The sequence below is a fragment of the Alosa sapidissima genome, chromosome 19 (genome assembly GCF_018492685.1).
Source record: "Alosa sapidissima isolate fAloSap1 chromosome 19, fAloSap1.pri, whole genome shotgun sequence".
NCBI classification, from domain to species: domain Eukaryota; kingdom Metazoa; phylum Chordata; class Actinopteri; order Clupeiformes; family Clupeidae; genus Alosa; species Alosa sapidissima.
The window spans coordinates 1066818-1073691 of NC_055975.1; the positions used below are offsets into that span (position 1 = coordinate 1066818).

Below are 6874 nucleotides of genomic sequence, written 5' to 3' on the forward strand. Positions count from 1 at the left end.
CAGGTGTTCAACCCCCAGGCAAGAGGGGCATTCCGTGTGGCCATCCTCTGGCTCAAGGGGGGCCCGACAGCTGGCACAGGACGAGTACATGTCCAGAAAAATGCCCTATGTAGCTAGGCGGGAGAACACCAGGCCAATCAATAGATAAAGCTGTAGCCACCGGCGAGTGCACCCTGGCTCTGACAGACTAGACCGCCGTACCACTGCCTAAGCTTCGTCTTGGAAGCTAAGAGCTAGCTTAATACAGCTGTAAACAATAACAATTTCTGCAAAGATGTGTAACTTAAACAATCTATAAATTATGTTGGCTTTGTCTCTTCTCTGGAGCGAATATCACGCTGCCAATACCAAACATATATAAACACAACTTAATTTAAATGGCGCACTTTGCCACGACTCGCCTGTAACAGGCAACTGAGAAAAAAAAACACAATGTCTATGGCGAGAAACACCGTCCGGCGACACCCGTTGACTGCAGCGAAACAAATCACCAACAAGTCGTAATAAACGTATAACTTACCTTAGATGAACCGGAGAGCTAGCCATTGAAAACCTCCGCCCGCGAGTCCGCGGCGAGAAACACCGCCTTGCAGAACTCAACGCTCCCCGAGCGAGGCCACTCAGACGCGAAGCAAAGTATCAACGAATGGCTTTACCAGTTTGAAGAATTATAACGTAGACTAACGTAGTCTCTAGGAGGGTGAACCAGTTGGTCACAGCTCCAACCTCTGTGGGTAGCGAAACTTCAGCATGTTAGTCCAACTGCAATCCTGCTTCAATCGCGAGAAGATTCAAGAGGTCACTTCCTGGGTCGACCTCTCTTTTGTGCCGGTGCACATCGATGACGTCACCCAGGTCACAGGTGACTTTGTTGTTACTAATACTCGACCTGCACGTTCGTGTGATGAATATCCATGTGCTGAAAGCACAGGAGAAACGAAATAGAACCAATTATCCTCATTCATTGCAACCGCAGCATGCCTATTTGCCGACGTTCAAACGAAAAAGATATCAAAGCACCTTTTGCGTTTGAATGTAGCACAATTTTTTTTTAAAACAGCTGGACAAATGATTTAGCTAATTGATTATAGCCTGCACACCAGCAATTGTTGAACATTTACCTGTACAAGACAGTAGCCCAGCCTAACAAGCATGTTGCATGTTGTAGGCCTACTGTAGAAATTTCACTTAAATTGCAACCGCAACATGCCTGCTTGCCGACGTTCAAACGACAACGAAAAAGATATCAAAGCAACAAGAGGGTTGAGTCTGAATGACACGGAGTTCAGACTCATATTGCTCCTCATAACCATCTATAAAAAAAAGTGTTTTTTCTTTTCTTTTTGAGCACGTCCGAATCCCAGGACATAACGCACTAGACCTTATAATAGGTTCGAGATATAATTCCAAAGGGGGCAGATAGGGGCCTACTGCACTTAAAACTTAAAAAGATTGAACGAAGCTTCCCGAAATTTGAAATTGCGATCAGTGACTGGCATCGGGTGAAGCTTTTCGAAGTTGAACAGGCTATTAAAAACTATTTGCCACCTCAATGTCACAGGAGAGACTGGGCTCTCCCTTCTATGAATTGAAAAAGACGTTATGCTACCTGCAAAATGGCCTATGATTTCATTGCTGAGTTTGCGGCAAAGCAAGACAATGTTTTTTCAGAGTAAGGATATGGCGAGTCAGTGTCATTTATTTGTCCAATGTTAGCCTACAGACCAGTTTCCATAGTGCACATCTTATCAACAGTTTGAATGTCGTGTGTGTTTCTGCTCATTGACAAATACCGTTCAGCACAATGATTCATGCCCAATTAATTTCCCCTGTTAAAGTGTTCGCCTTTGTTACACTATTTGGTTTCGTGATGTAGCCTATGATAAACACCATATGGCCAAATATGTGACTCAGCTAATGTTATAGGCCAGAGGTTCCCAAACTGTGAGGCGCGCCTCCCCTGGGGGGCGCCAAATAATTTGAGGAGAGGCGCGGAAGGTTGATTCAAAAAAGAAGGAAAAACGTTTATTTCATGTTAGAACTATCTATGTTTTTTTACCAATGATTATGTAATTGTCAACATTATAAAATCGAAATAAATCATAGAAGAGATGTATACTAAATCTTTGGGATAGTGGAAAGTATTATTGATCCCTATCCTGAGTGAGAATGTATATGTGCCAAACCTCATAACGTAATTTAGCAACAGTGCCGCCAGCCGAGCTAGCTGCAAGTTACCAGTGCGGATTTGTACACGCAGCCTTACCCTGTTTACAGCTCTTTGAGTCACGGTAAAATTTATTTTTTGGTACATAGCTAATTTAGATAAACTTATGGTGTGGGTGCTTGCGTTCATTTAGGAATCCGCTGCCTTGGTTTGTATAGAAATGAATATTAAGTGACAGATACACGTAAGAGGTTGGACATACGTGACGGTAATATGTGACGTTCCGATAGCTAACTTACTGTAAAATGGACAGATTTGTCACATTTTATTGCTGCTCGGCCCGAGCCTGATATGGGCAACAAAGCCAAACGTCAAAAATATGATGAAAACTCATTTCATTGCATAGCATAGTATAGCACCGATTTAAGTGGCTTAACTGAAGTGAATATCATTATTTGAAAATGATTGTTGTGGGGGGGAGAGGCGCAGAGGTGTCACTGTTTTCAGAGGGGAGGCCCACATTGATGGAGTTTGGGAACCCATGTTATAGGCTATTCAATTTCTCCTCTTAAAGACAAGCTGGTGTAGCTTATTAGACTAGGCTACTAAAATGCACCGACGGTAGCCTTGGCTATGTGTAAAGTAAGCTATCGCATGATTTCATGCACGTAAGTTCATGCATCTGTCAAGTTCGCACAGGGCATCACACTATCTGTCAAGTTCGCACAGGGCCTCGCACCCCCTTGCGACGGCCCTGCAGCTCCTCCTAAGACAGCGAGGAAAAAGTTAAAATACGCGATAAACCCGGGAAAAGTTGACAGGTTTGTTTCGGTCGGTGATTATTTGTGAAATTGTGCAAACGACAGCCTTTTCAAGGAAGGTGTCGTATGCAAGCTCCCAAATTGACCCAGTAGCCTACAGAAGGCATCAATAAATTGTTGGGACTGGGGAGGGTCATGCGTTTTTTCTCAATCACTTTGGAGAGTCATAGAAAAATGTCTTGCTGGCGAGGGAGGGTCACGTCTTTTTTGACTAACGCTCCCAAAACTCCTCCGGTAGCCCCTTAAATAAATAACAAACAGTCCCTAATTGATTATAGCCTGTAGGCCTACACCAGCAATTGTTGAACATTTACCTGTACAGGACATTGACAGTAGCCCAGCCTAACAAGCAGATGTTGCAAAAGACATCAAAAGACGCAATTAATCAGAAATACATAATGTAATCTGCATTGCTTTATTTAACAAACTGCAAGCAACAAGAGGGTTGAGTTCGCTGTGAGGCCAAACCCAAGAGCAGAGCCTATCTGTTAAGGCACTCGGTAGACTATATGGTAACGAGCTGTGTGTGCCTGGAGAGACAATAGAAGATGCTTTCTGAATAGCACAGCGAAGACGGCTCTGGTCATCCCATACCCTCCCCCCACTTCCTGTAGCCTACCATTATGACTTGTTGCCGTTTTGGGACATTAAGCTTTTTCACGTTAAGCCCCCCTCCCCCACCCCCTGCTTTCACAAGCAGTGGGGGAGCGCGGGACACAAAGTAACACCTTTTGGTAGACAAAGGAGGGTTCTCCGCGCTTCTGTCGTTTGGCGACAATCCGGTGCAACCAGGCCAGGACAGATATATTAGAGAGAAGGAGAGACGCCGGTGCAGCTCAGATGTCTTCTTAATTTTCTTTATTCTTTAGTAAAAGGTGCAGAACATTATTAAACTTTGACTAACGTTTCGATGTGTCGATGTTTTTGACTAACGAACATCGAAATGTTAATCAAAGTTTAATAATGTTCTGCAACTTTTACTAAAGAATAAACAAATTAAGAAGACATCTGAGCTGCACCGGCGTCTCTCCTTCTCTCTAACACGTTTTGGCTTTGGCTAAATATTTCTAAAATCATTTGAGTTTCACTAGTCACAGGAACACTTGTTATTGAACTAATAACAGACCCAGACAGCACACATAGTACATCTGCCTGATGTCGGTTTCAGATCAGCATGGAATCCTCCCATATAATAATGTCGCAGGGGTATCGGCCTGAAGTCACTTCCATGTATGTTGGCTTTTGATCGTTCCTACTATCCAAAGCAGATCCCGCTATCTGTTTTTTTAACCCCAGCTTCCATGTATGTTGGCTTTTGATCGTCCCTACTACCCAAAGCAGATCCCGCTATCTGTTTTTTTTTACCCCAGCTTCCATGTATGTTGGCTTTTGATTGTTCCTACCAACGCAGATCCCGCTCTATCTGTTCTTTTTTTGCGTGTGTAGCAGGCAGCCAGGCACGTCAGATCAGCCTCCTGGAGCAGCGATTTTCAGGTTGGTAAATTCACTCATGTAAATTGTCAGAAAATAGGCATTGTGTCAATTGTATGACTGTTTATATATTTGCCTGCTAGGCTAAGCCATAACTTGGTGTACATTACTTTATAAAGAGCTGTTTTGGGGTAATTACAACTTCGTTGTGAACTAATTCAAGTTAGCTAGTTGAGCTAACACTGGAAAATATGTTAAACCTAGCTAGCGGCTATGGCGAAATGTTAACACTACAGCATCCATGATTACCGGTACAAGGACAGCAATATGCTTGGGTGTAAGAATAGCAAGTTATTATTTGACCGTGAGACTTAACCCAGGAAAGGCTGTCGTTTTTGTATGGAGAGGAGTGGGGGCTAGGCTATTAGCTAACGTTACTGTCTTGGCTGAGCTAACCTGCTGGTCGTGTCATCATAACGCCTTTGCACAGAGGAAATGCACAGATATATGCATCAGCCGAAGTTCCCAAAGCAAATATAGGCTACGTTTCAGTCGCAACTTTCTCTAGTCACTTCCAGAGTTCGTGTTTTGGCCGGTGTTAGCGCGCTAGCCAAGTAACGGCATTAGCGTTGCTTGATTGAAATATCAGCTGAGGTAATTCTAATGGGTTTGAAATCTATTTTTCCGAGCTCGGTAGTGGTTCTCTGCATCTATGAAAATTCATTAACAGCAATCGGTAAGGGTAGACTTTAAAGAAGAAAGTGTTGCGGTGAATTAATTGTTGTTTTTGTCTCTTGCAGGAGAAGAACCTGATTTTTGGGGGAACATTTTCTAACAGCATTTTTTCATCATTCAGACTTTTTTAAACATTCAATAAAATGAATTGAAAATATTTCTGGCATCTTTCTTGTGTCTTTATAGATCTAATCATTTATAGCCTAGTGTAAAATGTGCAATCTCAAGTTCCGACCTAAATAAATAAAGGTCGTATAAGCCGGGGGTGGGCATAGCTTTGATGAGTCGTTGAAACATTGGCTCATTGTCGTTTTCGATGATTTGCTGACATCCCGGCGATGTCTTACCAATGAGCAAACGCTTCCTATGCGATGTCTTCTAGACTGTAACGGCATTCATCGGCCCGACATCGGTAAGATTTATGTGTGCCGTCTGGGGACGTGTGTCGAAAATTGACTTTATTTTCCATACGGAGAAATAACATATGCAAAGTCTAACCAAGGTCAATCTTGCCAAAAAAGCCCTCAAACCTGAAAACACATGAGGCAAAAGTACAAACAAGGGACTTACTATTGCAAGCAGAGTACTGTATGTAATGTATGTGAGTGATGACAGTGAAGATGTGTGTGTGGGCGGGAGGGGAGTGGAGCAGTGACTGTGTGTGTGTGTGTGTAGTGTGTGTGTGGGTAGGTGGGGGCAGTGTGCTGTAAGTATGTAGAGGATGTGTGTTGGAGAAGATCCTGAAGACAATGAAGAAAGGCTAGGCAATCAAGGACATGGGTAGATGGAGGAGAAATCAAAAATAATAAATAAAAAGTGTGCAAAAGTTGGAGAAAGTCAGATGTGTGTGTGTGTGTGTGTGTGTTTTGACGTGTGATGAAATAAGAAAATAAATAAAAGGTCTGTAGCATAGGGAGAGGGATGTAAAAGTGCTAAAAGTCTTGTAGGTGTGTGTGGGTGTGTGGGTGTGTGTGTGTGTGTGTGGGGGGGGGGGGGGGGGGGGGGTCATGAGTGCTGAGGAGTGAATGAGTGCAAAGTCAGTATAGTGTGAGTTCAGAGTTGGGAAATGTTTGAGAGTGCTGAGGAGTGAATGTGTGCAAAGTCAGTATAGTGTGAGTTCAGAGTTCGGATGGCCTGGGGATAAAAACTTCTCCTGAGTCTCTCAGTTCTGGCTTTGTGACTACATAGGCGTCTTCTTGATTTCAGCGGTAGGAATAATCCATTGTTAGGATGAGAAGAGTCCTTCAGAATCTTTTGGGCTCTTAGGAGTACTCTTCTGGAATAGATATCTTGTAGAGCAGGGAGTTGAGTTCTTATAGTACGTTCAGCTGAGCGCACTACTCTCTGCAGAGTACTACAATCTCTAACTGTGGAGTTCCCATACCAGGTGATGATGCTACCAGTTAGAACACTCTCAACCGCTGAAGTGTAGAAGGCCTTCATGATGGATGTAGAAACTTTGAATTTCCTTAGCTGACGAAGGAAGTAGAGTCGTTGTCTGGACTTCTTCAGAACATATTGAGTGTTAACAGTCCATGTTAAGTCTTCAGTGATGTGGACACCAAGGTATTTAAAACTTGTGACTCTCTCTACAGGTTGCCCGCTGATCATTAGTGGGGTGTAACTGTAGTTCTGCTGCTGCCTTCTGTAATCCACTACCATTTCCTTGGTTTTATTGATATTCAGTGTCAAGCTGTTAGATTGACACCACTGTGCCACC

At 43.3% G+C, this 6874-nt stretch overlaps 1 long non-coding RNA gene across 1 annotated transcript; it reads left to right on the forward strand.

Annotated features, from left to right (window-relative positions):
* Nucleotides 1-4266: 4266 nt before the first annotated feature.
* Nucleotides 4267-5311, forward strand: LOC121693287. The gene is made up of 2 exons (XR_006025458.1): nucleotides 4267-4482; nucleotides 5220-5311. It is a non-coding gene; the product is annotated as an uncharacterized LOC121693287 (long non-coding RNA).
* The last annotated feature ends 1563 nt before the right edge of the window (nucleotides 5312-6874 follow it).